This window comes from Acinonyx jubatus, unplaced genomic scaffold, assembly GCF_027475565.1.
Source record: "Acinonyx jubatus isolate Ajub_Pintada_27869175 unplaced genomic scaffold, VMU_Ajub_asm_v1.0 scaffold_79, whole genome shotgun sequence".
Lineage (NCBI taxonomy): Eukaryota > Metazoa > Chordata > Mammalia > Carnivora > Felidae > Acinonyx > Acinonyx jubatus.
The window spans coordinates 20,408-27,376 of NW_026463998.1; the positions used below are offsets into that span (position 1 = coordinate 20,408).

At 35.5% G+C, this 6,969-nt stretch overlaps 1 pseudogene; it reads right to left on the minus strand.

Annotated features, from left to right (window-relative positions):
* Positions 1-1,436: 1,436 nt before the first annotated feature.
* LOC128313840 (40S ribosomal protein SA-like) lies at positions 1,437-2,324 on the minus strand (annotated as a pseudogene).
* Between the last annotated feature and the right edge of the window lie 4,645 nt (positions 2,325-6,969).

A 6,969-nucleotide genomic window follows, 5' to 3' on the forward strand; every position in this document is an offset into this window, starting at 1 on the left:
CAGTCCTTCCAGATCACAGGTGGTGGAGCTTGATGTAAACAAGTTAGGCAGCCAGTGTCCAAGCTAAGCAGCTTCCTTCAGGTGGCTCTGTTTATGCCCAATTGTGGGGGGAATTGTCCCCAGACAGCTTCTTTTTTCCTGGAGAGGCACCTTGTAAATGCTGCCTCTCAGGGAAGCTCCTAGAATATAAAATATCTTCCCTGTGTGCCCCAAGCACTTTTCATATTGCTGTTTCTATGCTGTCTGCCCCCATGGTGTTTGCTTTCATTATTTCCAGGAGCAGCGCAGTAACCTCCAGACCCTATTCCCAGTCTTCTGACCTTTAAAACCCCAGGTTTTAAATACATGCATGCTGGGGATGACACAAGCTTGACCAAGAAGGGCAGTCTCACCAGAACACAGGGAGATGGGTCTTGGTGTAAGCAAGTTAAGCAACCAGTGGGGTCTTTTCTGAATTTCATGCAGGTTTTAAGATTTTTTTGTCTTTGAAAAATGCCACTTGAATTTTGACAGGAATTCATTGATTTTGTAATCACATTGAGGAGCATGAATACTTTAACAATATTTTGTCTTCAATCCATGAACTCAGAATGTCTCTATTTACTTGTGTCTTCTTCAATTTCTTTTATCAATGTTGTACAGTTTTAACTGCATAGGTATGTCAACTTCTTGGTTGTATATATTCATAAGTTTATTATTTATTTTCATTCTACTGTAAATGAAATAGTTTTCTCAATGGCTTTTACAAATATGTCATTGTTAGCATATAGAAACACAACTGAATGTGCATATTAATCATTTTATCCTGTAACTTAATTAAATTCACTTATTATAATAGTATTTTAGTAAAGTCTTTAGTTTTTCTATATGTATGATGATGTCTTCTGCAAACACAGTTATACTATATGTTTTACAGTTTGTGTGCCTTTGATTTTCTTTTATCGAATAGTTACCTGGATATTACTACCAGTAATACAATTGATTAGAATGAACATTCTTTTCTTGTTTCTGACCTTAGAAAAAAGGTTTTTAATTTTACACCATTGAATGTAACATTTACGGCCTTGTCATGGATAGCTTTTATTATGTTGGGATATATGTCATTCATTTTTTTTTTATTTTTTTAACGTTTTTTTATTTTATTTTTGAGACAGAGAGAGACAGAGCATGAACGGGGGAGGGGTAGAGAGAGAGGGAGACACAGAATCGGAAGCAGGCTCCAGGCTCTGAGCCATCAGTCCAGAGCCTGACGTGGGGCTCGAACTCACAGACTGCGAGATCGTGACCTGGGCTGAAGTCGGGCCCTCAACCGACTGAGCCACCCAGGCGCCCCTATTTCATTCATTTTTTTAATATTTTTTTCAGCTTTTTGAAACTGTTTATTTTCCACTAACCTTATTTCTTTTTTGTTTCTCTGTAGAAAAGCAGCTTCAGACAAGTCAGTGGTTGTTCCTACCTATTCAGTAGCCCGAGCAGTGGGAGCTGCAGACCAGTCTTCAGTGGCAGGACGAGTGCTCCAGTCCTCAGTAGGGAATTGCTGACTAGGCACAGAGGGCACCTGCATGCCTTCAGACCAGTTTGTGACTTCAAGTTGAGTAACAGTGAACTCAGGAACTGGAACAGTCCATTCACCCTGAAATTATTCCTTGGTCACAGCCTTTATGGCAGCAGCTTGCTCTTTCTTTTCAATCTCTTCAGGATCCCTATAGAAGGGATCCCATAGGTGTTCACAGGAAATGGTGCCACACATGCACAGAACTTCCTGGGCCAGCATCCACCACATCAAGCCCACCGAGTGAGCTCCCTTGTTTTTGCAAGGGATGGCAATGTCCACATAGCACAGAGAGTCTGTGCTACACAGACTGATGGCAGGCAGGTTAACATTAGAAGCTTCTGTGAGTGGTCAGCCCTGGGATCAGTAACCACCAGAAGTCTTGGCTCCCAGAAAGCTGCTTGGATGTTGTTAGTGAAGGTTCTAGGAGTGAAGCGGCCAGCAATAGGAGTGGCTCCAGTAGCAGCAGCAAACTTCAGCACAGCTTGCTGGCCAGTATTCCGGGATGATATGACACTGACATCAGCTGGATTTTCAATAGCAACAATGGCATGAGTTGCCAGCAGAATCTTCTCCTAAGGTTCTCTTCAGATTTATGATGTAAATACCATCACTTTTCCTTTTTTAGACGTGCTGTTCCCTTTGGAAGTCAAGGTTGGTGCCATCTAAGTGGGTTCCTGCTGCAAGAAATTTGAGGACATCGTCCTTCATTTGCAGGACATCAAGGGCTCTGGACATTGTGAAAGTTTCCCTTTAAGTTACAATGGGAATACAAAACAATACCCTATGGACCCCTCCCTGGGTAGCATGGAAAAGCGGATATATTTCATTTATACCCAATTTATGAGAGTATTTATCATTAAAAGATGTTGAATTTTGCCAAATGCGTTTGCTGTATCATTGAGAAAATTGTATGATATTTATCCTTTATTTTGTTAATGTGATGCATCAGCTTTATTGATTTGTGTATGTTGAAATATCCTTGAATCCAATGAATAAATCCCACCTGATCATGGTGTGTAATTTTTTTTATGTGCAGTGGAATTTGATTTGGTAATATTTTGTTAAGGATTTTTGCGATGGATTTTATCAGAGACAGGGGTCAATAATTTTATTTTCTTTTAATTTCCTTACATGGTTTTGATAACAGGATAATTTTGTCTCATAAAATACCTTTGTAAGTGTCCCTTTCTCTTCGAACTTTTAGAAAGATTTGAAAAGTTTGGCATTAATTCTTATTTAAATGGTAGAATTCAACAGTGACTTACTGGTCCTAGATATTTACTTGTTGAGAGGTGTTTCATTATTGTTGTAATATCCTTAGTAGCAATTTGTCCAGATTTTCTATTACTTTATAATTAAATATTGGTAGGTTTTCTGTCTCTAAGAGTTTCTGCATTTTTAGGTTATCCAATTATTTGACATATAATTGTTTATAGTATCATGTGATCCTTTGTGATTCTATGGTGTCATATACGATGCCCTTTCATTCATTTATAATTTGATATATTTGAGTTTTCTATTTTGTTTTCTTACTCTAATTAAAGATTTGCCAATTCCATTTACTTTGTAAAAAAGAAAAACAACAACGAAAAACAACCAAAATAATAGTTTTATTGATCTTTTCTATTGTCTTTCTAGTCTCTATTTTATTTTTTTTTATACTCTGACATTTGTTATTTTCCTGTATTTCATAACTTTGGGCTCAGTTTGATCTTTTTATTCCAGTTCATGGAGATATAAAGTTATATTGTTTAAGAGGTTTTATTTATTTATTTTTTTAATATTGTTGTTTCTCATTAAAAACTTCGCTCTTAGAACTGGAGTTTCTGAATCTCATGTTTTGGTATGTTGTAATTCAATCTTTTTTGTTTCAAAGTATCTTTTGATTTTCTTGTTGATTTCTTCATGGACCCATTGGCTATTCAGGCACATTTTGTTTAGCCCTCAAATGTTTGTGAATTTTCAAATTTTGTTATTTTTATTGTACTCTAGTTTTATATCTTTGTGGTAAGAAAAGATCCTTGATATGAGTTCAAACTTTTTTAATTTGTTAACACTTGTTTAGTTGCCTAAGAAGAATCTATCATGGGAATGTTTTGTATGCACTTAAGAAGAAAAAGCATTTTGATGCTGTTAGATAAAATGTTCTGTAAATGTGTTTTAGGTCGATTTCTTCTAATGTGTAATTCAAGTCCAATGTTTCCTTGTAGAATTTCTGTCTAGATGATCTATCTTTCATTGAAATTGATATGCTGAAGTCCCCCTACTAGTATGGTATTGCTGTCTACTTTTTCCTTCCAATCAGTAAATATTCGCTTTATATATTCAAGTACTCCAATGCTAGGTGCATACATATTTATAATTGTTATGTCCTCTTGATTAATTCAGCTCTTTATCATTTTATAACATTATTTTTTGTTAGAGTTTTTCACATAAAGTCTTTTTTACCTGAATATGTGTAGCTATCACTGGTTTCTTTTGATGTCAATTTGCATAGACTATATTTTTACATCCTTTTACCCTCATTCTTTGTGTCATTATAGCTGAAGTAAGACTCTTATAGGCAGCTTATAAACATTTATTATTTTTATTTATCCAGACACTGTATATTATTTGATTGAATAATTTAATTAATTTGTATAAAGTGATTATTGATGCATAAGTTTTTATAGTAGCCATTATGCTAATTGCTTTAGGTGTTTTATAAGGCTTTCCACCCCCCTCCTTTTCTTCTATTCCTGTCTTACCTTCTCATTTGTTGATTTTCTGCTTTGATTCTTTTCTCTTTATCTATTGTCTATCTACTGTAGGGTTTCACTTTATAGTTACCACGAGATTTACAACAAAATTTTATAATTATTGTAGTCTACTTTCAGCTGATAACACCTTCAATTACACACAGAATACCTACATTTTTCTCCTTCTCCAACAAAATTTATTTATTTATTTTTCCAAAATTGTGTTTAACTTTATTTATTTAGGGAGTGACAGAAAAGGGGAGGGGCATAGAGAGGAGAATTCAAAGCAGGCTCCACATTATTAGTGCAGAGCCCCATGCTCCATGAAACTGTGAGATCATGACCTGAGCCAAAATCAAGAGCTGGAAGATTAAATGTCTGAGCCACCCAGGCACCCTTCAAGGTTTTTTTTTTTTTTTTAGTCTAGTTATTTAACATAGTGTTATATTAGTTTCATGTATACAGTATAGTGATTCAACAATTCCATACATGACCCAGTGCTCATCATGATAAGTACACTCCTTCATCCCCATCAACTATTTTCACTCATCATCCACTCACATCTCCTCTGGTAACCATAAGTTTCTTCTCTATAATTAAGACTCTGCTTCTTGGTTTGTCTCTCTCTTTCTCTTTTTTCCCTATGCTCATTTGTTTTGTTTCTTAAATACCACATATGAGTGAAATTATATGGTATTTGTGTTTCTCTGACAAATTTTACTTAGCACTATATTCTCCAGTTCCATCCATGCCCTTGCAAATTGCACGATAATATGCTTTTTTAATCCTGAATATATCCCACTGTGGATATATACCACTTCTTCTTTATTCATCTCTCAGTGGACACTTGGACTGGTTTTATAATTCGGATGTAAATATAAGGGTGCAGGTATTATTTTGAATTAGTGTTTTTGTGCTCTTTGTGTAAATATCCAGTAGTGCAATTGCTGGATCATAGAGTAATTATATTTTTAACTTTTAATAATCCTATACAAATAGATGAAAGATGTGTACTCTAAAAACTATAAAACATTGGCAAAAAAATTAAGATGACACATAAATGGAAATTCATTCCATGCTTATGGATTGGAAAAAATAAATATTTTTAAAATGTCTATACTACCCAAAGCAATCTACACAGTCAATGCAACCCAATCAAAATACCAATGCATTTTTCAGAAAACTGGAAGAAAGAAACCTATTATTTGTATGAAACTATAAAAAACCCCAAATATCCAGAGCAGTCTTGAAAAAGAAAAGCAAAGCTGGAGGCATCACAATTCCAGATACCGAGTTATATTACAAAACTGTAGTAATCAAAACAGTATGGTACTGGCACAAAAAATAGATAAATCAATTTAACAGAATAGAAAACCCAGAAATAAATCCATGACTATATGGTGAATTAATCTTTGACAAAGCAAGAAAGAGTGCCCAATGGGAAAAAGACCATCTCTTCAACAAATGGTGTTGGGAAAACTGACAACATCATGTTAAAGAATGAAAAGTGGACCACTCTCTTACACCATACACAAAGATAAATTCAAAATGGATTAAATATCTAAATGTGAGATTTGGAACCATAAAAATCGCAGAAGAGAATACAGGCAGTGATTTCCTTAACATTGGCTATAGCAACATTTTTCTATCTATGTTTTCTGAGACAAGAGAAACAAAAGCAAAAATAAACTTTTGGGACTTTATATCAAAATAAAAAGCTTCTGCACAGCGAGGGAAAATATCAACAAACTAAAAGGCAAACTATGGAAGGGAAGAAGATATTTGCAAATGTCATATCTAATAAAGGGTTAGTATTTAAAATATATAAAGAAATATAAAACTCAACACTGAACAAAAACAAATAATCCAATTAGAAATGGACAGAAGATATGAACAGACATTTCTCCAAGGAAGATATCCAGATGACCAACAGACACATGACAAGATGATCAATATCACTGATCAGCAAAATGATGATGACATATAACCTCATCATCATCAACAAAGTGACAATGAGGTATATCTGACACCTGTCAAAATGGTTAAAATCAACAACACAAGAAACAAAAAATGTGGAAGGATATGGAGAAAAAGCAGTCCTCTTGTGCTGTTTGTGGGAATTCAAACTGGTGTAACCAATGTACACAACAATATGGAGGTTCCTCAAAAAGTTAAAATATATATATTTTTAATTTTGATGTCACCATTCACATATTTTATTATGTATCCATTAGCAAATATTGTTGCTATAATTATTTATAGTAATTTGACTTAAACTTTATAATAGTATTATGATTTATTTATTCACTAGCATTGTTATATTAAAGTACACTGAATTTAACTATATATTATCTTTAGGGGAGTTTGGAAGAAGATGGCGGCGTAGGAGGACTTTGGGCTCACCCCGCATCCTGCTGATCACTTAGATTCCACCTACACCTGCCTAAATAACCCAGAAAACCGCCAGAGGATTAGCAGAACAGAGTTTCCAGAGCCAAGCGCAGACGAGAGGCCCAAGGAAGAGGGTAGGAAGGGCGGCGAGGCAGGGCGTGCTCCACGGACTGGCTGGAAGGAGCCGGGGCGGAGGCGTGGCTCTCCGGCCAAGCAGAGTCCCCGAGTCTGGCTGGCAAAAGCGGAGGGGCCTGACAGATGGAGTGTGTTCCCACAGCGAACGCA